Consider the following 24,139-nt stretch of genomic DNA (forward strand, 5'->3'; position numbering starts at 1 on the left):
GTCGTCTCATTTAACACAGGCCACAAAAATGGTAACAGCATCAGGTAAAGGTGTATCCAAAGCATGTCCAAGTTGGTTCACAAGGGTACAGAATCCCAAGACTGGAAATAACCTTAAGAAATCATTTCAGGGAGTGGGAAGGTATAGCTCAGAGGTAAAGCGTGTGCTTAGCATGCACAACGTCCTGGGTTTGTTCAATCCCCAGTACCGCCATCTAAATAAACAAACAAACAAACAAACAAGCCTAATCACCTCCCCCCACAAAAAAGAAATCATTTCAAATCCCCCGCCCTGCTTCAAAGCAGGCTCACCATACCTACCCATCCCTAAGTCAGTCTTTTTTTTTCTTTTCTTTCCCCAAATACAGAAGTAGCTTTAACCTTCTCAGACTATTCAACCCCAGCTAGTCAGCTAGTCAACCCCACAATGTGTTCCAGGTCTTGCTGTTAGAAAGCTCCCAATCTAAGTAAATTGATAGAACCTAAATACCTGTATGTGGACTTCAGAAAGTTTATTAAGCAACAAAGCAGCAAGTACAAACCAGCAACTGGGCTGAAAAGACACAGAGCCAGGAAGTATTCCAAGACAGAAGGAGTTACTTCGGGAAGGCTTCCTGGAAGAGGGAGTATGGAGCTGGGTTGGAGAGGGAGAAAGGAACAGAAGGGAGAGAAAAGTTAAGGTAGCCTGGTCTGGGGAGAGAAATACTTAAGGGACATTTCAGAAGCCAGAAAATGTGTAGTATGGACAGGAGGCCAGGAAGCAGCTTGGTTTGGCTAAAGTAGACAATAGGAAGGGACAGAGAAGAACTGAGTGGAAGGAAGTTGAGAGGGGAGTCTTACAAGTAAAGTTAGCGTTTGAACATGACATGCAGTAGCATAGTGTAGTATTGAAAGTCTTAAAGTGTGAGTCAGAAAACATGGGTTCAAGTCCTGGATCTGTTACCATCTCAGGTGCCATAAGTCTTAGTCTTCTCATCTGCAGAATAAGGACACTGGATTGGAGGACCTCCAGGGTCCCTTGCGGTTCTGAAACTCTCGACGCTAAGGTACAAGAGACAGTAACGACTACCATGGTGCTTCCTCAACAAATCCATTTAATATTTTCCCTTATACAAGACAAGTCTAAGTTCCCTTTATCCCTGCTGCTGAATTACAACTTGAGCATATTTACTATGTCAAAGATTAATCCTCTAAACCCAGCAAGCTTGTGGGTTAAGCAGCAAGGAAATATCTCTATAAAGAGAATAGACTCTATAAATTATTGGTCACTTACCTAGGGTTGTTACTAAATTATTTTAAAAGGATATATATTCTGCTCCTACACTCTCACTTCTGTCTCTCTCAGACTAATTGCTTCCCGAACTAAGAAGGGTGTCCAGACAGAGACCTCGGAAGTTTGATATATTCTGGATCCTTCAACTGCAGGGATTCCAGATGATAAATAAACTGCACAGTGGAATTTGAATCAACCTATTCACAGACTTGAAAGGAGTAAGAGAGTACGTCATTGAAATTACCCTTTCTTTTTCTCCCTTCTAATCATTCTAAGCAGCATAACGTTTCCATTGGCTTTAATTGAGGAAATGTCAGCTTTCCTCGGGCCTTATCACATTACGGTTTAAATGCTTATTTTTCTGTCCACCACTCTAGACTGAAAGCTCCTTGACAGCAGAGATTTGATCTTATTCAGCTTTAAAGAAGACCTAGCATAGGGACTGGCATAGAGTTGGTCCTTGTGCCTGAATGATGTTCAAGCATGAGTGCATAGATGAAGAAATCATACCCTAATCGAGAAAGACTTTCCAGCGTCTAGCCTTAGTCTTACCACCACGACCACTCACCCCTCCTTCTGCCAACAGGGCTAGTAAATGACACCTCCTTGCACCTGAGTTAGAGGTCTAGCCCTCATCCCGGTACCTCCATCACAGCTCTGATCACACTCTAAATGTAAGTGCTGGTTTACTTGTCTATCTTCCCACCAACCTAAAAGCACCTAAAAGGGAGACCTTGTCTTATTCATTTTGCATCCTTTGTCCAGAGTAGTAGCTGCCACAAATAAGGCAATGTATGGAATGAATCAAAGAAGCACAGTAGCTATCTTTTTCTGTGTTATGACCAAAGAAAGAATCTTTTAGGAGTATATTAAAGGTCAATCTCGATGAGAAAAGATACACCCATCACATTATGTTCATCTACCTGACCAAAGGAGAGGCTTACAGAAGCAACCATATGGATACTTTAATTCTCTAAACATGCTTCATAAAAACGAAAGTTGTCTACACGGTTCAAGGTATCTAAGTAACTGTTCACCTCTGGTACCATGGAGTATTATTAATTCAGTCGCTAAATTTCACTACAAGAAGCATGAAATGGAGGAAAAAATGTAAACGCCGGCCCTGTCGTCAGGGAAGCACAGACTGCAACACATCAATGAAAATGAACATTAAGAAGAGCATCGATGCTAACAATCAGCCAAAGGCAGGCATCAGTCAGGGTAAAGTTCTGAGGGCACTTAGCTTGGGAAAAGGACAGAGATGCCTCACCATTTACATTTTGACAAGCTGTCCTCTTGCTGGCCCCAGAGAGCTTCTACGGTGTAGTGAGGACAGCACAGACCACTGGAAGGATGCGAAAAAGTCTATCTAGTAGGTAGAGGGAAATTCAAACCAGAAACAAAATGTGGAAGGATGCTCATAGTCTTACATATGTCTTAAGGCGAAGAGGAAATAAACCCAAAAGTCATAACCAAGGTAGGACAAGAGAGTGGCGGTGAGATGGAAAAATAGGCCTGATTCAAAGGGTGTCATGAATTCTTAGAAAAGCTGGAGCTGTTCTATAGGGGAGCGCCAGGAGACATGATGGGAATATGAGCTAACTAACCAACTGGCAAACTGAGATGACAAGACCCTTGATGACCCGTAATAGAATCTTGGCTCCCAAGTTGTTCTGCTTACCCACCTTACACGTACCCACCGCTACACAAGGGCTATTTCCTCTAAGAATGACCTCCTCCTTTTCAGCAGCATGTTTGCCTCCTCCAGGAAGACTTCCATAGCTAATGACTTCCCAAAATGCCCTTCTCCACACACAGCCATTTGGAGCTTGGCCAGGCTGCACATTACTCATTCATTTCCTGACCTTTTGTCACTCACTGTCTACCTCTGGAAACTGCCATCTGTCTCATCTCATTAGAGGGGTACCCAGAACAGAGAGCATCTTATCCTCCTTTGTGAATTTTGCTCCCAGAAGTTGTTCGTGATAGGAGAGCCCAGGCCGCCTGAAGAAGACAGCCATCAGATGGCTCCATTCCCCACATCACAGAGTCTGCAGTGGGCTCTTCTCTCGCAGTGGAGTGATGGAGCAAGAGTTATGGCTCTCCCTGTAAAAAGTCATTATAATTATGAAAAATGTCCACAGTGCTTTCCACCGTTTAGGCAAAGCCTCTGGCTGTCCCGACGAGCAGAGATTTAAGATCCTGTTTCCCATAAAGATGGCTAGATAGCCCCAGAGATAGATGTGTTACCGCCTAATTGGTCATTGTTGAGTCATCAAATCTGTTTCAGACAGAGGGATTGGACAATCCAGAATGATGAGGGAGGGCAGAAGACAGCTCCGGAGGAGGTGGTAAGGGATTCTTTCAGTCCTCCTCTCTTTCTACACTAGCTCCCTCCACACTTCCGACGTTCCTTTACTCAGGATTTCTAAGAACAGTAGACTCCGCAGTCTTTCTCAGAAGCATCTTCGTTCCACTTCCCAGTATGGCAGTGCTTCCTTTGGTCTAATCCTAATCTCTCATGTTGAAAGTCCCAGTTGTTTCTGCCCTGTCCTCAGGGAAGGCCAGTATTCTCATTTTCCTTGAGCTTTCCATACTTCAGATCCACTGGCCAGCATTTTCTCTCCTCCCTACGTCCTCTACCTTCCCCTCCATTCCTGATCTTTCTCTTTTCCCTCTTAATCACAACTTTTTTAGTGATATCTTTTCCCCAAAGCCATGTGACTTTTTAAAAACATTTTTCTCTAGCCCTTAATAATTGTAATGAATATCTCTTAATTCTGAGTGGGTAAAATACAGTAAGTATATATTCAAACAATAGTCACTTTGGGCAGCAAACAATACAGTGATATAGGCCAAACCCAAGAGGCCTATAGACTAGGAGGGTAATTTTTTATAACTGATTCCATGTAGATGTGAGGGAAGAACATGGCACTATTCACACTTTATGGCTTTAAAAGTAAGGGAAAGAGGACAATCTGTGGTTAAGGTAAGACTTTTAAGATGTTAGACTGTGTGAAATCTTCATTTCAGGCTTTTAAACACAAAAGAGCATCCTCTTGTCTGAGTTTGCAAATATTTCAGGGGGTAAAAATAACTTCCTGGGTGGATGGGACAACACAACTTCTCAAGGAAAATCTGACTCTTCTTCCTTCCCAAGGAAGAGGATCGGGTATGTGGAAATGGTAGAGGAATATCTGTCCTAGGGTAAAGGTGCAGAGGCCAAGGTCAAGATGGGAAATAAGATGGTCTCTCCACCAGTGGTCCTCCTCCCACTCTCCCACCCTGCCCAGGTGGTTGCAGATGAGCACCAACTCCATTTGAGTTAGCCCTCAAAATACCCTGCCATCACCCACCTTTGTTAGCGACTATAGCCAGGAACATAAACCCCACCTTTCCCAGGTAGAAAAGTAGAACATGGTTATGGCCTGGGGATTGATTCACTTTGGAACGCATATTCCTTAAAGTTATGCCCAGCATCCTTCTGTCTCCAGAATGCTCCTCCCTCTCAACCCCCCAAGTCAGAGATGAAAATTCCCTTCATTTAAAATCCTTCCCTGGTGCGACCCATCTCCTCTCTCTTCTATACACTTCACATCACTCCTGGGCAGCTGTAGTCAGAACCCATTTCCTTTTCTTCTCATGCCTACCCATAGAGTTGGGCTTCTCAAGCTCCCCTGCACCAACCACTCCCCTCCCCTTTCAGTCCCAGAGACAAAGGTCGCATGAGGGGTTATCTTCCATCCCTAACATCTGCATACTCCTCCATATCCAGGCCCTTGGAGACACAGAAGCTGGAAAGGAGGAGTCTGGTTTCTGTCAGTCTGCACTCCTCAGAACCACTTCACCCCCTAGAGAATGAGCATTTCAGTGTTTACTGAGCTTGTGCGGTGCTACCCGGCCAGCTACAGAGGGAAGATGGCAGATAGTAAAAGGAACCAGGCTAAGATGCATCAGAATCCAAAGCAGATAAAGCAAGCCAGACTGCCATTCACCCAAGAGCCTGGCACTCCCTTGAGGGACAGGGGGAGCTGGATGCCCCAATCATCTCGAGTAATTGCTGCCGCCACCACCCTGACAATAATAACCCCGAACCACTGACAGCCCCTTTTCATCTGAAAGATCTCAAAGCTCTTAGCCGCCAGGTGCTCATTAAGCCCTCTTGGATGAGGTTGGCCCGACGGGTCTGAGCCCTTGTACAGACTGTCAGGGTCAGGGGGTGACTCAGAGAACCTAGGGAGCCAAATGTTGCAGTAGAGGGGGGCCCATCAGCTTCCTACACATGGGAAAATGAGTCTCCTTGGCCCACGTTTGAGTCCCGACTCCAGGGGAATGGAAAGGAGGCTAGCTCCTCCCCCAGCTGTCTACAAGCCGGGTCATGTAGAATTAATCCAACACAGAGCTCATCTTCCCCAAATACCAGACAGGACTGTTTACACCCCCAGAACTGGTGGGAGGCGCAGGGGAGTGGGCACGGGCGAGGGTAGTTTTGGGAAAGAGAAGCAGAAATGAGGGAAACATCTCCTCTGAAAGGAAACATTCCCTGAATCAAGAAGGGGCCTGAACAAGATGGTTCCGGGAAACTCAAGTCTTAGGTGTGACACTGGGTGGCAAAGCAGGGTCAGGACAGGCCAGAAGTGCATGCAAAGCCTGGATTCTGAGACCGAGAAGGGGGAATTGTCATCCAGTGCACTCTACACCCATAGGGTGTAGATCGGAACGTGATTTGTTTACCACCAGTCCTGCCGCACTTGAGAGCCTCCATAACACCACACCGACAGCTACATGGTCAGGTAAATAACAACATCCCAACCTGCCCCCCCCCCAAGTTCCACAAACACCGCTATACTTAAGTGAGTCCAAAGTCATTTTGAATGGCTCATTCTAATATAGACCACAAAGCTTGCCTTTAGAAAAATGGACCAGAAACTAATTCCATGGACCATGTGGAGGGATCGTTAGACAGACAACCTCAGAAAATCACATCCTTCACTCACTCCTTTTTTCTACTGTGACTGCCGCAGAAGTTTAAAGAGCTCTTCCCTGAAGGCATGTGTGGCTTTTTAATAGAGTCAAACCTACACCCAAAAGTGTACTTTAAAATAATGGCATTTTTAGTAACAATTTGAAAATGCATAAATGGACACGACTCCTACCTGTCTTGCTCTCTTCAGATAACCCAAAGCCAAATCACCACTGATTCACCTAGTAGCAACTGCTGGAATTTCAGGTATAGTTGCCTTCAAGAAAACTGCCTTTGGTATCCTAACCTTCATACTCCAAAGCTAAAAGACAGTAGAATGGCTTAGTGGCCTAACCTATGGGCTTGGATGACTTCCTAAGCGTCAAACATAGAGAACCAACGACTTAGGAAAACATTCCTTGAGGGAAGAGATGGGGTCAGGTAATAACTCCCCAGTTTCCCTCCAGAAGCCAAAGCCCAGAAGACCCCAAGAAATCAAAGAGCCCCAGACCCGTTGTCCTGCTCCTAAAGGTTTCCATTTCACCAAAACTCTGTAATCAGAAGAACTGTTAGAAGTACACTCTGTTTTTATTTGGCATACTTTCTGTATTCTGTATTCTTCTGCTCCTAGGATGGACATGCCCCCACCCTCCAACCTCAACTCTCCCCAACAGGAAAAAGGAGAAAGCATCCTTTTGCCCAGAAATCAGGGGTCCCCACCCCCAACCTCCAAGAGGTGAGGGAGCAGGGGAAAGACACTCATTAGCAAGTTGCAGGTGGTGTTACCAGGGTATTATTTGTTATTTGTTGGCTGCCAAGGCTTCCCTGAGCCTGCAAAGACAGAGCCATTGCCTCAGGGGCTGCAAAGTCTGAGACAGACAAACAACACACAACCCAGGCATGAAATCCGCCCCACTGAAGGGCTGGGGGCAACCTCAGGGACCGGAGCCTCCCTCCTCTCTGGGGAGTCCTCTGGGTCCCGAAGGTCTTGAGGAAGGTACGAATACTCAGGGGAGACCCTAGATCAGAGTGCTCTCTAAAGGAACGAAATGGGCTCCAGAGAAAGGAGCCCAGGCGCAGGTTGGGGCAAGAGGTCTTAGAGTGGTGTGAGAGGTAGGAGGAAATGAGATCAGGGTTACAGGCTGGGACAGCGGGCAGAGGAGGCGGGTTGGGGGGAGAGGCGTTGCTGAATGGATGGGGGAGGCCAAGAGATGTCATCAGCTGTTGCGTGGGGGAACACTGATGCCAAAACACAAGTTGTGGCAAGAATGAACCACCAGAGGTACCAAATGATTGGGAATTTAACCAGAGGGAAAGAGGGGCTTGGTCATTGGTAATACTCTCTGTTGAGATGCTACTGTTCCATGATAACTGGTCCATTGCCAGTATAAAGCAGACTGCAAAGGAAAAGGCTAGCATATGGCATGGTAGGACTCTTCAAGACAACACTCGGCTATGTACCCCTTTGCTGGGAGAAGCCGAACCATCACGGAGAATGGTGAAAGCTGTTAAGTCTCACCTATGACCTCTTCCCCTAAGAAGGTAATCTGAGCACTCACCATCCCCTAAGAGTTCCATTCCCTAGAATCTCTGCTCTATGGTCAGTCTTGGTCTGGCTTCACTCTCTGTGCAGAACTCATTAAGCAAGGGAGCTTGTTAGGAGGTTGAGCAGGGAAGATTGCTCCTGTCTAACCAAAGATAGCACTTCTAACTACAGAAAAGCACTTCCAGACTTTTTTTTTAATATGCAGCTTCAAGAAGGATGTGCATGAAAGGGAGAGGGACACAGGGATTCCCAGCCAGTCGACCCTGGAAATAGATGAGAGATATCAGAACAGCACTTGGCTCTTGCACGCGACACACAGCAGCAGAAAACAGACCTGGGAGGAGGACAGAAGAGACTCAGTACTAAATGAGTCAGTCATGTTGTGCTTTTTCTCAGGAAGTGCTTGGCTCAGTTTAACCTCAGCACCTCCAACTTTAAAAGATCTCTTTTCTTCTTATTTGGAAAAGGAGAATAGCAAGCACCCGCCTCCTTCAGTGGGATACCCCAGAAACTGGCCAGACGAGCCCCAAGCCAGGTGCTCAAGCCCCTGGGTGCCCTTCTAAACTCAGCACTCCTTGGTATTCTGTGCTGGTCTCTTCCCAAGAATACCAGGCTGCACCAAGTGAGGAACTCTGAAGACAAAACATAAAAACAACTTAATAGGAGCAAACACTTCAGGACAGCTCCCTGCTGCTACTCCTGCCCTAGCAGACAGGCCAAATGCCAGACTTTTGCTTTAGATTCACTAAAGCTACCTGCAACAGGATGGAAACTTCCTAAAAGTCTGGTCTAAAATGGCCCTAGGAGACTTAAGGCAGGACATCACTCCTGCAGGGACAATTACAGGGTCACTGCAGAGAGCGGGTCTGACCTCCTCCAGGGTGTCCCCAAACAGTAGTGGATGGAAACGTCTTCTACTCTCAGCCTCCTCCAAACTATCAAACCCCCTAAATGTGGGAAGAAATAGCCAAGGCTATATAAGGCAGGATAAATCTCTGTCAGTTCCCATGTCCACCCCAAATTGTGAATTCCTATACTCCGTGAGCACCAGGAATAGAGAACAGCAGCCCAGATAATTCAAAAATGTTTGATAGCAGGGAGGGTATAGCTCAGTGGTAGAGCATGTGCTTAGCATGCACAAGGTCCTGGGTTCAATCCTAAGGATCTCCAATAAATACATACCTAATTACCACCCCCAAAGGAAAAAAAACAATAAATAAAACGAAAAATAAAGATTTTGTAATGTTTAGTAAATTTTCTAAAATCCATTTGGCTCTGAAATGTATTATACAGAGTGTTTGCATAATACGTATTTATCTGTGTTATTTGAACAGACATTAGATTGCTTTTCCTTAGCACATGCTTGCTTAGAACTGTTGTGGCAGGGGGGGAACAGGCCTAAGGCTACAGATTCCCTGCAAAGATGTCCTAAAATGGAAACTAAATAATTGACCATATTTAAATGGTCTGTTTCTTACCAAACTCTCCCAGTCGCTGTACACGGAGAAACCCAAAACTGCCGTGCATCCACCAGGGGGCCAGCGGCCAGCAGTCTTCCCCTACGGCAAATGCAGGGGCCGAGGGAAATGAGGGGTTATTACTAACCGCTGCAGGCTCTGAGAGCGCTGGAAGATCTACCCTCATATGTAGGTGATGGAATCGGTTCTATCCATCAGTGGGTTATCAGTTTGACTAATTTATTAAAGGAGGAGGAAGGCAATCAGGCCAGGCACGGTGGAAAACTTCCCAATAGAAATGTGGACCTATTAACCTCTAGGATCCCTTGACTGGTTGGCTTTAAAAGCAGAGTCTGGCCTCTTTGTCAGGCGAGATTTTAAGACAGTCTGTCCTGAGGCAGCGAGATTGGTAAATGACACTCCTCCTCGCTCAGAGTCTTGAATCTTCTCTCCTAGGGGAAGCTAGGTCCAATATCCAGAAGGTGAAGGCTGCAGTGTTATTTTACAAACAAGTCCTCCCTATATCAACGCCACTTACTGTACTGGAAGCCGGTATTAAGTGAACCGCTAGTGTAGTGCATCAAGGGCTTATTGAATATTGATTCCCATTTACGTGACAGCAAAATGGCCTAAGAAATCTTCTCTGGATGCCTCAGCCCCTTGATAAAGAGGGTGTTAGTTTTGTTTTATGAAGCCAGGATCCAGGCCAGTCACATCTTATAGCTCCACTTACTTTTATTTAATAAAAACAAAGGGTGGTATGAGTGAGGAGGGGGAATGTGTTGTGTCATGTTATTTTTCAAGAGGCTTCGATCTGTTAGCAAAGCAAGAAGAACAGGAGTTGGACTCCAGGAAGGATTTTGCCATGGGCCAAGGAAGGGAATAGAGAAACCCTAAAATGAGCAACCCCAAAGGCAGAGACAGATCTTTCTTCCGGGAAAAGAACCCGGTAGTGTGATGAGTGCGATGGGGAAGGGATTTTGCTGGCTTGCAAATACCAGACCAGCAAACAATGGAAGAGATTGCCTTGGCAGCAAGAGCAGAATATAGTTTGTCTTCAGGGAAGCAGGGATACAAAGGTTTCCATATCCCTTCCCTACATGCCTGGTCTCCCCTAATGCAGCCCTTAATCTATATGGGAATTCCTATTAGTATCTAAATTTTCCAGAAAAAGAGATTATACTAGCTTTCCCACCCCTAGTTTCTAGCAGAGAGAAATTCCGTCATGCTAAACCTTAGTTCTATTCACCCATTTTTTTTTTAATTTTCCCCCCAGGAAAATGAGCTATAATACTTTTGTGGAAAGGAACTGAGAGATCCATCCCAGAACAACATGGAGGTGGGGGAAAGCATGGAGAACAGGGGTAAGAACCCTTTCCTGGACCCCAACCCCAACCCCATCAACTTCAACCCATTTTTCCCCCTTAATGGAGGCACTGGCGATTGAACCCAGGACCTTGCGCAGGCCAAGCATGCACTCTGCCACTGAGCTACACCCCCCAACCCCTCAACCTCAACTCTTCAGGTTAGACACATGACAAAACTTCTCAGTATGGAAGACCACAGAAGCCATTTCCTCTAGCACCTCTAACCAGATGGGGTGCAGAGGCAGGGGGATGCCAAGACTGGAGACAGGGCAACAGAGGGAGGGTGAACAGAGCAGCTGGGGAATGACCACAAATCGGTCAGCCCGCCAAGAGCCACTGACCCGGTTTTAATATCCCAGAGGTTGGAGGCGAGAGTAGAAATCACAGGCTCCAGAAAAAACAATCTTTGAAAGAAAATTGCCTGTCGCAGCCAGAGATATATGAAAGTGCTGTTACAGTCGGGGGGGGAGCGACTGTAAAACTACACCTGGTTATTGCACTGACTGGCTGACACCATGATGCTTTTGCACTCCAAACAGTTTGTTTGAAATGAAAAATCCCTAAGGACTTGGGTAACTAAGATGGTGCAGGACAAAGTAAAAAGAGGAGAAGGGGGCAGGGCTGCTCTAGCTTCAGCTTAGAGGCAGATCTGTGAGGACTGGGCTGGGAGTGGAATAACCACATTGCAGGGAGGAATGGGAGTTTGGACCAGGACTTGGAATCCAAGTCCAACAGCAGCAAGGGGCAAGAAGAAAGCATGAAAATTCATGCCAACTTCCACAAACGAACTCTCCATCTCTGTCCCGTAACAGTCTTTGGCTTTCACTCATGTCTCTGCCTTTCCATCTGACTTTGTCTCTTCTCTTACTTCACTTATGTTTCACTGTTCCCCTCTGCCTTGTCCATCTTTGTATCTTTCACCTTCTCTCTGCTTCTTTTTACTGTCTGTTCCTCTAACTATAACTATTTTTGTGTCTCTGTCTCCAAGGTGTCCCTCACTTTTGTTATCCTTCAGTTTTTCTTATAGTCAACCTCTTATGTCCACCTACTTGGGCATCACTCTTTCTCTCCCTGATTCTCTCTACTCTCCCAAAAAGTGACCAGGGAGCTGAGAGAGGGAATTCTGAAGAGCGCTGTTAACTACCTTTTACTAAGCACTTGCTTAGTGTCAAGCCCTCACTTAATAAACAGTCTTTTATATAAGCCTTAGAGATAGTCTGAGAGGTAGGTCTTATTATACCCATTTTACACGGGAAAATAAGGTCAAATAGTCTGAATAATACAATACTAAGTAGCAGAGCCAGGATTCAGACCCAGGCCTGCTGGCTTCAAATATCCAACCCTTAACAATGAATGGGTAACAAAGCCCAGACAGAAAATGACAAGAGGGTAAGCAGACATCCTGGAGAAAACTATGGAGGCAGGAATGGCTAGATGTTCCAGACCAGTCAGTTGGAGCCAATAGATGTCAATCCTTAACCTGCCTGCCTTCAGGCCTGATGGACCAATTACCAGATCTGTCAGGGAGATATCAAATCTGTCCAGACTCAAAAGTCAGGTGTAAGAAGGAAGAGATCCACCAGCCCCAAGAGGAGCATTCTCCCCACAGTCTGGGCCTCGTCTTCCTTCAACCACCTTTCTGAGAAATCCTTTGTGGGAAAAGACTGGCTCCTTTTGGCTTGGGATGGTGCTGTCTCCACAACCAGAGACACCTGCTCATTTGTTAATCTGTAATTAACATCATCAAAATCTATGTTGGATCACAAAATTCTTAGGCTCGAAGACAAGATTTTTATTTATCCCCAGTAAATCTCTTTTGTTTTAAAACTAGAGTTCTCTCCATGACAAGACAAGGATGCCCACTATCACCCCTCCTATTCAACATAATCCTGGAAGTCCTAGCCACAGCAGTCAGGCAAGAGAAAGAAATAAAAGGGATCCAAATTGGAAAAGAAGAGGTAAAAGTGTCATTATATGCTGATGACATGTTACTATATATAGAAAACCCTAAAAGGTCCACACAAAAGATACTAGAGCTGATTGAAGAATTCAGCAAGGTAGCAGGTTACAAAATTAACGTTCAAAAATCAGTTGCATTTCTTTACACTAACGATAAATCAACAGAAAAAGAAAGTAAAGAAACAATCCCCTTTAAAATAGCACCCAAAGTAATAAAATATCTGGGAATAAATCTAACCAAGGAGGTGAAAGAATTATACACAGAAAACTATAAACCATTGATGAAGGAAATTAAAGAAGACTTTTAAAAATGGAAAGATATTCCATGCTCCTGGATTGGAAGAATCAATATTGTTAAAATGGTCACACTGCCCAAGGCAATCTACAGATTTAATGCAATTCCTATCCAATTACCCAGGACATATTTCACAGAACTAGAGCAAATCATAATAAAATTTATATGGAACCATCAAAGACCTAGAATTGCCAAAGCATTACTGAAGAGAAAGAAAGAGGCTGGAGGAATAACTCTCCCAGACTTCAGACAATACTATAGAGCTACAGTCATCAAGACAGCATGGTATTGGTACCAAAACAGACATATAGACCAATGGAACAGAATAGAGAGCCCAGAAATGAACCCACAAACTTTTGGTCAACTCATCTTCGACAAAGGAGGCAAGAATATACAATGGAATAAAGACAGTCTCTTCAGCAAATGGTGTTGGGAAAACTGGACAGCAGCATGTAAAACAAGGAAGCTAGAACACTCCCTTACACCATATACAAAAATCAACTCAAAATGGATTAAAGACTTAAACATAAGACAAGATACAATAAACCTCCTAGAGGAAAACATAGGCAAAACATTATCTGACATACATTTCAAAAATTTTCTCCTAGAAGAAATAAAAGCAAGAATAAACAAATGGGACCTAATGAAACTTACAAGCTTCTGCTCAGCAAAGGAAACCAGAAGTAAAACAAGAAGAAAACCTATGGAATGGGAGAAAATTTTTGCAAGTGAAACCAACAAAGGCTTGATCTCCAGAATATATAAGCAGCTCATACGACTCAATAAGAAAAAAATAAACAACCCAATCCAAAAATGGGCAGAAGACCTAAACAAGCAATTCTCCAAGGAAGACATACAAATGATCAAAAAGCACATGAAAAAATGCTCAATATCACTAATTATCAGAGAAATGCAAATCAAAACTACAATGAGGTATCACCTCACACCAGTCAGAATGGCCGTCATTCAAAAATCCACAAATGACAAATGCTGGAGAGGCTGTGGAGAAAGGGGAACCCTCCTACACTGCTGGTGGGAATGCAGTTTGGTTCAGCCACTATGGAAAACAGTGTGGAGATTCCTCAAAAGACTAGGAATAGACTTAGCATATGACCCAGGAATCCCACTCCTGGGCTTGTACCCAGAAGGAAATCTACTTCAGGATGACACCTGCACCCCAATGTTCATAGCAGCACTATTTACAATAGCCAAAACATGGGAACAGCCTAAATGTCCATCAACAGGTGACTGGATAAAGAAGAGGTGGTATATTTATACAATGGAATACTATTCAGCCATAAAAACCGACAACATAATGCCATTTGCAGCAACATGGATGCTCCTAGAGAATGTCATTCTAAGTGAAGTAAGCCAGAAAGAGAAAGAAAAATACCATATGAGATCGCTCATATGTGGAATCTAAAGACTCATGGACAGAGAATACAGACTTGTGGTTACCAGGGGGGTAGAGGGTGGGAAGGGATAGACTGGGATTTCAAAATTGTAGAATAGATAAACAAGATTACACTGTATAGCACAGGGAAATATACACAAAATGTTATGATAAATCACAGATAAAAAAATGTGACAATGAGTGTGTATATGTCCATGAATGACTGAAAAATTGTGCTGAACACTGGAATTTGACACAACATTGTAAAATGATTATAAATCAATAAAAAATGTTAAAAAAAAAAAAACTAGAGTTCTCTCCATGTTCCCCTTCCAGCACCTGACACCCTTCCCATTCACAAAATTTTCCTTAGACTCCTGTCTATCTCTCCGGCTAGAACTGAGTCTCGGTTGCAACACTATAGCCATCCACTTCTTGTGTAAGGGATGGTGTCTTCTAGCTCCAATTCTTGTGTAAGGGATGGTGTCTTCTAGCTCCCATGAGTGCCTGGCGGGTGCCACGGAGCCCGAGATGGGATCTCTGTTATCTCAGCGTCATTACAAATGGAATAATTGGTCATAAAAATTATGCAGCCTGTTAGAAAAGAAATAGCAACACACACACTCATTACAGATTCTTAAGATAGCTTCTCCTGGCTAAAATTTCCTGTTTCCTCCATATCCCAGTCACCACCAATACCCTCTACTTCCACGTGCCCAAAACACTGAGTCTTCTCCAGAAAGAAACCCAAGACAGAATACAGACCCAAAGCTACAGCCACATCTTAAGTTTTGCTCAACTGAATCAACATGGCCTGACCTACAAGTTGAGGAGTTTTTTCCAAAACTTCTCTTATAAGTCAACATCTTAGATACTTCCTGAGGTAGAAAGGTGGGATCTCCTTAAATTCTCTCCTCATCATCCTATACTGACATTGGTATGAAATGAGATCCAGAGATAGGAGGTGCTAATCCTCGCATGCGGGGAGCCCTCAGCCTGATGGAGAAAATGAACATGTTTAGGACACAGAAATACTGAACCCAAAGCTAGGGCAGTGGTTCTGAGGTCCCAGAGCTGGTATAACATACAAGAGCAAGATATCCTGGTCATAGATGAAATGGCCAAACCTATGGCAACCCCCACCCCCGAGAAGAGAGAGGTGAGGGGTGTTGCTATTTGTTCTGAAGGACTGAAATGGAAACTCACTATCCATATTCTGAAAGGCCTGGGATGCATCCCTCTTCTGGTCCTGACCACCAGGCCCTAGTCACCCAGTCACACTCAAGGATTGGATTATAGCATCTGGTAAAACTTAAAGGGCATTGCTCCAAAGGGTGAATGCTTTTGGCAACGACAAGAGATACACACGAGGTCCTTTGCTCGGGCTGGGATCTGAAGGCCTCTGCTCTAGAAGTCACCACTAGGAGAAGACTGAGAAACACGCTTCTCCATCAAGGGAGCAAAATTCAGAGACCCAGGAGCCCAGAAAGCATTAGAAAGACTCAGAGTGATCTTTCCCCATGACTCTGGGGGCAAACTTCTCATTTCATTTCCATTTCTCATTACCCAACAGAGCAAGAGCAACCAGGCAGAACACCACAGACGTCAGGAGGCGGGAGTCGTGTAATAGAGGCTGGGGCATCTTAGGACCTGAGGCAGGATGTCCTAAAGCAGAAGGATGGAATGGAATCTGAAAGCGGGAACTTTCCCACTCAGCAGACCACCTCTTCACCCCAGTTTCCCCCAAACTACTTTGCTCTCCAGTTACTTTATAATCCCATTCAAGACCTAAAAAGCAGCAAGGCCAGTCGTTTCTGGCATCCTTTTCTGGAGGTGACCAAGAAGGGCAAGGCACTAGCCTAACAAACTTCAAACTCCCACCTCACCCTGTGCTTCTGTGCATCCCAGTTCCCCTGCATCTGGACCTGGAAGAGCAGGGGAAATGTTACCTACTCCCTCTGATTCCCGAAGGGAGAGGGAGCAAAGATGGAGGCTGGAAATGAGCCAAGCAGACTCAGACTGGCTCCTGGTTTTCCCAGCTGTGGACTCGACTTCTTGGAGTCAGAGCGGAGAGTGAGCCGAGGCGATTGCTATGTGGAGAACAGGTTTGACTCCCACGCCCTGTCTCCACTCTCCATGCTGCTCCGCACTCCCTCTCCGTGGGGTGAGGAGGAAGGAGGGAATTACACCAGCCCCTCAGCCATTCCCAGCTACAGCCAACCCTCCTACAAAACATGAATCAGCACCGGCCATGGAGACAGAAACCAGAAGGTTATTTTGAGAGCTTACTTCAGTGACAAATGTCTGCTAGGGGATAAGTGCTTACTTCTGCGGCAAACACCATTAGCCAATCTCAGAGTGAATTTTAGGGAACTCTACCTGCGAGACAGACAGCTGGGGGTGGGGAGTTCCCTGCCTTCCCCTTGAGAACACTGACTCCTGTCTGCTCTCAGCTTTGGAGAGTCGGTCCCAGCTTTCTAGGCAATTCTGATAGAAACTCACAAATTCAAAGGACACACAGTATCCTTTTTCCCCCTCTTCAAAAACATCCACACAGTTTGAATCTAGTCCAGAGGTGTCACTGAGACAACTTTTACTCACACACACCTACAGTATAAATTATCCCCCTCCTACAGCAGTGCTCCTCTCCCTCTACTGTGCACGGCCATAATCTGGGCTCTTGTTAAAATGCAGATTCTGATGCAGTAGGTCTGGAGTGGAGCCTGAGATTCTGCATTTCCAACAAGCCCCTGGGTGAGCCCAGACCACAAGTGAGTATCAAGGATCCAGAATGAAGTACACGGACCCAGAAAGGATCTCAGTGAGAGGCTCCTGACTTGGGGATGCTCCAGTCTGAGAGGAAACTAAGACCCAGAGAGAAAGAGGCAAGAACAGGGTAAGAACCACCAGGCAGAATACTTCAGACGTCGGGAGTGGGGAGTCATGTAACAGAGGCTGGGGCATCTTAGGACACCAGGGAGGATGTCCTGAGGCAGGAGAAGTACGGAACAGAATATGAAAGTAAGGGCCAACTGCACAAAGGGGAGGGGCAACGCGTGCAAAGGCTCCAAGGGGAAAGAAGAAACAGAGCCTCTGCAGTGAGAATGGTGCTCTAAGGAGCTAAAGCAAATGGCAGTGGAGGCACCGTGGGGCTGGGGCCGGGAGGGCCGGGGGTTATTGCTTCATGGGCACAGAGTTTCAACTTGAGATGAAAAAGTTCTGGTGGCACATGGGGGTGATGGTTGCACAGCTATGTGAATATACTTAATGCCACTGAACCGCACACCTAAAAGTGGTTTAAATGGCCAGTTTTATGGTATGTATATTTTACCACAATAAAGAAGAAGTCACAGTGGAAGTAGAGGCCATAGGAAGATGACACTACTGTGTAAATACGACTAAATCTCTAGATATGACTAAGATTCAAGCCCACCCTAGGCTGAGGAGATGCTGGAAAATGGGTCTCCTGAAGTCAAAATAAAACCTGGAACTCTCTCAACCCCAAACCCCACCCACCTCCACTTTACTCTCCTGCCATAATACAGGATGCTTATGTTCTTAAGGATTTGAAAGAAAAACAACCACATTGCAAATGGGTTTCTGTTGCGCCTTTGAGCTCGACCTGCTCATCTTGAGTCACTAGGAGCTGCTCCGCAGGCCATGCGTGGATCTCCTTGCTCAGCAACCAGCAGATGAAAGAACCGGCCAACGACGAGGAAAGGCAAGCTCTTAAAATGCCGAGGCTCAGAGTCCTTGGGAGCATGCAGCTATTTTCTCACTCCACAAGGGAATTAGGGAGCAAAGGGATGCGCTGAACTGCTGGAGGATGAAAACAAACTGTGGAAAGAACCTACCAACCATCAAAGTTGGAAATCTTCCCAAGAAGAAAAAAAAAAAAAAGGCCACTCTGAGAGGCCAGAGAAGCAAAGAGACAGCTCTGACTGTGGTCAGGGGCACGGAAGACACACTTGGGCTAGAGAAGGGGCTACACATGACAGAACACTGGCTGGCACCATGTGTAAATGTTTCTATCAGGTACCAGCTGTGAAGTCGGCCTGCCTCAAAATAAGGGATGAGCCTCAAGCCAGACAACTGGAAGAAATCCCTGACTCGATCACGGGGGCTGAGGAGGGAGTTTAGGAAACCACATTTCTCTGGATCAGAGTGGAGGTAGGCAGAGGAGAAAGGAAACTTTAGAAAAGTGAAGCAGTTGCCCTGAAACCGTTATGCTAACCCATCCAATGTGTGATACCCTACTGCAGCCTATCCATCAGGTTAAGCTCAGACAGCAAGGGTTCCAGGGAGCTGGGAAGATCCTGGATCCAGGAAAGTTCTCTGCCCCTGAGCAGCTCCTGCCCCTGCTTTCTGCCTCCACCCTCCGTAGGTAATGGGGTGAATCTGGCAGCTGCTCTTAAGTCATTAATAGGAACAGAGCTTGATGATATTTCCTGACTCAGGGCAGCCTAGTCAGACTCCTAATTTCTCTTTGGAAATCCATCATCTGGATCAAAGCGCCACTACCGCTCTCCCATGTAATCCTCAGACTCCTCCCGGGTCATCAGAGAAATCCCCGTCTCCAATGAAAACACCAAGGAACTCCATCGTGATTGGGGTCAGGCTGGGGGTTGCTGCATTTCTCCTATTACTTATATCCTCATACCTAGGTGGTTATGGGCTCCTGTCTGAAGCCTGCCCTCAGTCCCTAGTACTACAATGAAAAGCAATTGTTTTCTTCAAGAAAAAAAAAATTTAAAGGGGCCTGGATCTCACTGGCAACAAAGATCAAAGAATTGCAGTTTACAAATAATGGGTAAATAGCAAAAAGACTAAAGGCTGATGCAATTATAATTATTTTAAATGATCTTAGCGATACTATTTGTAGGAGAAACAGGCTCTCCTCCATTTCCACTGAGAAGCTGAGAAGGACTCATGACGTAACATTCACAAAGTTTAAAGAAGTATTACCTCCATCATTTCAACCAATCTTCACAAAAATCCCAGGATATGGGAAAGTAGGTATTATTATCATGATGCTTGCTATTTATGTATGTATTTATTTACTGACTCCTAAAGCCCAAGGGCTGACCCTAACTGCAGGAGTAACTAAAGTTAGGCATCGAGAACTTACCATTTGTGGGGATTATGAAACACTGGAATGCGTGACTAAGGAATTGGAGTCAATCTAATTTTAAACAGCTGACAGAGGACTTGGGAAGAAGACGGCCAAGGGGCTTCGCTCGTCCCATTATGTCAAAATTGCCCAAGCACTTTGTGCTTCGTCAGATTGCTCAGAGCCCGTGTGTCCCTCAGAACCAAACAGAAGGCCTGGCACTAACTAGGTACTTGATAAATATTTGATGAAGGAAGGGGGCGAGTGAGAAGGGAAAGGAGGGCAGGCAGGGCTGAGGGACATTGCAGGGAGATGAGGGGAGGCTGAGAGGAGACTAGAGGAAGGAGACAAGAGCTACGGGGAAGGGAGAAAGGCACAGGAGCTACCGTATACCGCAGGAGGAAAAACAGGCATTGCGGGGCACGGGAACAAGAGAACCAGGGAGCACCAGGATACCAGTGGAACCAGATGGGAGCTGGGTCACCGAGAAAAAAAGAAGGGTGTGGGGAAATTCCTCTGTGAGAGGCATTCCCTTATAGCCCCACAGTTGGTGGTTCCTATTGGAGGAGGTAACTTCTTGGGGATCCTTTAAGTCAGGGACTATATTAGGTGCTAAGTATCATATATTAGGATGGCTAAGAAGAACTCAGCACAGAACAGAGAAGCAGGAGGCATATATTTTTTCAGCACACATCCCATAGCAAATATCCAAAGATGGAGGAGCCAGCTTTGGCAGCTGCCTGACTCTGAAGTCACTAGACAAGTCAAGCAGGTGGAAGGAATTTGGGGAGCACATAGAAGCTACTGTGCCTAAGACATGATCTCATTATGCTGGGCATCTGGGCATCTGCTTCAACTCAGAGCTGATTACAAATGGGGTATGACTGGGGCAGAAGTCAGGGGACTCTGGGAAAGGAAGCAAGGTTGAATTTTCAGTATGCTAGGTGTCTTTCGGTGAGTCACTCAAGCTCTATGGTCCTCACAGGGAAAGTGGATAGAACTGTACAGCCAGGACTTTTACAATATCCAGGCCTTACAGATTTGACAGTTAAGCCATAGAAGCAACAGCTTCTTCACTGGCCTTACCTACCCACCCACCATCATAAACTTCTGCTCCCCTGATTCAATGCCCTGTGCTCAACAGCAGACAGACTACACTGAGGCTCCCTGAAGAGCTGAAGAGACTCCGTGTGTGAGAAATGGGTTCCTACTGCTGCGAGGAAAATTTCAGGAAGGATCATTGGACTGCGGGTAGCCAAATTGTCTCTGGTGCAGAGGAGAGGCCCATCTGTCTGTACTTAGGCAAGGATGGCACTGCTCAAAGGATTCCCTGAAACCCCAGACTATCCCACCGGTAAGAAGGGACTCTGGCTTCTGCTGCATCTTTCCATCCACAGACTTCCTGAATGCACCCAGAGTAAGAGTAGATAATTCAATTAATCTTTGAACTACACTCTACCCACATCAGACCCCTCCTCTCACCAACCTCCTCATCCCGGATCTTGATTCTTGTGAGGAGATGAAAAGGTAGCAGTTCTCCCTTACAGCTTCTCCTGACCTGCTGCAGAAATCAGAATAGAAATGAAGATTTCGGCCATCACCATGGAAACTGGCAGTCTCTGCGGCTCCCCTTCTCAAACACTCCCGCATCAACTCTTTCCCTCCTACCTCTAAGTCGTATCAGCTCACAAGATTACTCTTTGTGGCCAGTTCACTGATTCATTTGGAACAAAGAACAGAAAAACAGCTGGTCGAGGGGAGGGGGGAAGACTGACCCCCAGCTTTCTAACCACTCACCTCAGCTGAGAGTCCCGCCTCCAGAACATCACGTCTCTTCTCTCACACAGATGTTCCTTCTAACCCCCACATCTAATCTCACCATCACTCTGATCTCTTCTCCTTCTTCTCACACAGTTGCCCCCATCCAGAATTCTTTTTCTATTGGTCCCCAAATACAGATCCGTTAGCGTCATAAGCTCCAGTTCAAATCTGCTCACCCTCAGACTGCCATCCTCTGAGTCTAGACAGCTTCACCCCATTCTGCATACCACCCCATGCATACTCACTATTTTCATGGTCCCAGAGCCTCTCACCCCCACCCAGCTACCCTTCATTCTTAATGTTCTCCAGTTCAGAGTCCTCATCACTTATCCTGCCGCCAGAATCTCAAGCACTCCTTAATAAAAAGATTAAGTCTTACAAAATAGCAATATTCCCCATTATCCATTTCCCTTGCCCCCACCCTCAGTCTTAATTCACCCAAATTGGATTTTTTAACCCCTGGACCCCTGAGAGAAGGAGAGAAGGGAAATTTCTCTCAATGCTCCCTTCTCCTAACTCGGTCCTGCCCTGGTGCAGCCATGGTCCCCACTGGGGGCTGTGAGAGTTAATTAGCCTTTTCCAGATTACTCTGAGATTCTCGAGAGAGACTCCAAAGACTATTCTGAGCTGGGAGAAATTTTATCGGCGTCTTTTATGGCTTTGTTTGTTCTTCAATTTCTCCAGCTCGGACTCTTTATCCGAGTCTCTTCAGTCATAAAGCAACCTCAAAAGGACGAGCAGAAACTAAACTCCGTAGAGCCACCTTGATGCCTGCCCCTTGCCCCACCCTGCAATTGGAAAGGGGTGACTGGATCCCCATGGCTGCCCCCCCACCTTCCCACCCACCCCAAGTACCCATCCTCAAATACAGTGTCGCACTACCTCCCCCACATCTGGGAAAATGGAAGCAGAAGATGACTCAGGGGGTCAGGGAGGATCAAGGCTTGTTTAGAGCTTTGAGATCTCTAGATGAAAAGTTAAAAGGGTGGGGAGTTGTGAAAAAGTTAGGTGAAGCGTCTGGGGCTCAAGAGCAAATCACTGTCCACCCCACCCACCCACTTCCCAGACTGAGGTTCTTAGTCTCTCATAAATGGGTGCAAAACAGGTTTGCACTGAAGCATGAACACTTTAAGCTAGCCTGAACAGAATTGCCCAAGTATTTACTTCTTCTTCTCTAGGGAGTTGAAAATTGAGAAGCAGACACATCTATTTAGGATAGGCTCCATCTGTTTCAGCCGGATGAGCTAAAAAATTTTTATGAAAGACCACCCTATTACTACACCGGTCAAGATCCAGACTTCAGTGGAGAACAGAAGATTGACAGAAGGCTGAGCATAGGGTCTGTTACTTTTCCAGAGAATTATTTAACTTCACCTCTCAAGAACAAGACAAGTTAAAAGCCAGGAACAACACCAAAGGCCTTGAAAGTTGCCCTATAACGTACTCTCTCCTTCCCAAAGATACCTCCAACTTTCTAGTTTCCCCTCTAGATACTTTTTTCCTCAATTATCTCACCCATTTTCACAGCTTCAATTATTATTTCTACGTAGATGAGCTCTCACTCTATTTCTCCATACCTAGCCACGTTCTCTCTAGTCTTCTAGTCCCAATGTATGACAAATTTACCTATTAGGGGCTCTACCAGCAACTCAATCTAAAACGTAATTCATATTCTCTCCAAAACCAGTCTCTTCTAACTTCCTCACTTTCCTCACAGGTACCACTACTCTACCAATCACCAAAGCTAAGACCCTCCAGCTTCATCTTTGACTCCTCTTTCCTTTCCCGTCTTCTCCCAACTTATCTACACTCCCCACCGCTACCCCATCACAGTCCATCCAGTGACCCGATTCCATATATTATGCTTTCACAACGATGGTGAAGCCTCCATCCTTTCATGTCTATTCCCATGCCATTGTTCTGGCTTAGTCTTTTAGAATCTCTCATCTAAACTCCTACATTAGCATCCTAACTGATATCCCTGCCTCTGTCTTTTCTCCAAGTTATCTTCCCAGTGCCTCAAGAATAATCTCATTTAACAGTTTCTGTATGTCATTTCATCCTTTCCATTACAGCCTACAGTTCTAATTTATATCTCTTTCAAGGTCCTCATGTGAACTCTCAGTGCCAGATAAATGGGTCATTCATTCATTTATTTAACAAATATGCATTTAACACTTACCTTCTTTATCTTCGTCATGTTGAGAAAGCAAATGTGAATATATGTCTTCCTTGACTTTAAAAAGCTCAGAGAAAACTCTGGTTAGCATCCTTAAAATATACCTTTTATTTCTTGCTTCCATGACTTTGTGCATTCCAACCACGCAGAATGTCGTCCTGGCTAGTTTTAAATTTTTCCTTAAAATCCTACCACTTCCTTGAAGCTTTCCCTAGCTTCCCATCAAAATTCTCCCTGCTTTCTTAGAACTCCAATAACACTTAATTTGTTTGTATCACTCACTGAGCATTGTCTTACTGCCTTAATGTATGGTTTCCCAATGTTATACTTAAATATACTAGTATTTCCCCAAATGACTTCAAGCGTCTGAAGGGTAGGGACTCTGACTTTCTTTCTGTCACCCCCAAAACATTTAGCACAATGTCTTACATACACAATGGTACCTATAATATGATCAGAGACATCATACTGGCTAATGGAAGCAGCGAATTTCCAGAATGGAAATGCAGTGTAGTGTCATGGAAAAAGCAGTGGTTCTGAAGTCAGAAGTGATTTTGCCCCCCACCCCAGCTCCACCAGTTATTAGCTGAGAACTTAAATTCTGAACCTAGCATACAGGATTTTTTATGAGGATTTCACTTCATGAGAAAGCATATGGAAAGAGTAGACCAGTACCTTTCCCAACATCTCCCAGATATTGTAAACAAAAAAGCTTGGGACAGTGATCAGAGCAATGAAGTGGCCAGGAAGGCTCAGGAGAGTCTAGCATTTCCCGGT

General features: G+C 45.3%; 3 long non-coding RNA genes across 4 annotated transcripts in view; 1 reads left to right on the forward strand and 2 right to left on the reverse strand.

Annotated features, from left to right (window-relative positions):
- Positions 1-21,755, reverse strand: part of LOC140700104 (uncharacterized) — a 65,458-nt gene extending 43,703 nt beyond the window's left edge. Inside the window, exons 1-2 of the long non-coding RNA XR_012078322.1 lie at positions 21,160-21,755; positions 20,849-20,923 (exon numbers count right to left, since the gene is read on the reverse strand). This is a non-coding gene — a long non-coding RNA (uncharacterized lncRNA). The remainder of the gene's footprint in view (positions 1-20,848; positions 20,924-21,159) is intronic.
- LOC107033416 (uncharacterized) overlaps positions 1-24,139 on the reverse strand; it is a 151,127-nt gene that overhangs the window by 61,520 nt on the left and 65,468 nt on the right. The gene's annotated exons all lie outside the window — the stretch shown is intronic.
- On the forward strand, positions 3,588-13,238 carry LOC140700105 (uncharacterized). 2 transcript variants are annotated; one of them, XR_012078324.1, is made up of 3 exons: positions 3,588-3,623; positions 10,515-10,602; positions 12,437-13,238. It is a non-coding gene; the product is annotated as an uncharacterized lncRNA (long non-coding RNA). The 2 variants fall into 2 exon arrangements; XR_012078323.1 differs by lacking the exon at positions 3,588-3,623 and adding an exon at positions 6,873-6,971.

The sequence above is a fragment of the Vicugna pacos genome, chromosome 12, assembly GCF_048564905.1.
Source record: "Vicugna pacos chromosome 12, VicPac4, whole genome shotgun sequence".
Classification (NCBI taxonomy): domain Eukaryota; kingdom Metazoa; phylum Chordata; class Mammalia; order Artiodactyla; family Camelidae; genus Vicugna; species Vicugna pacos.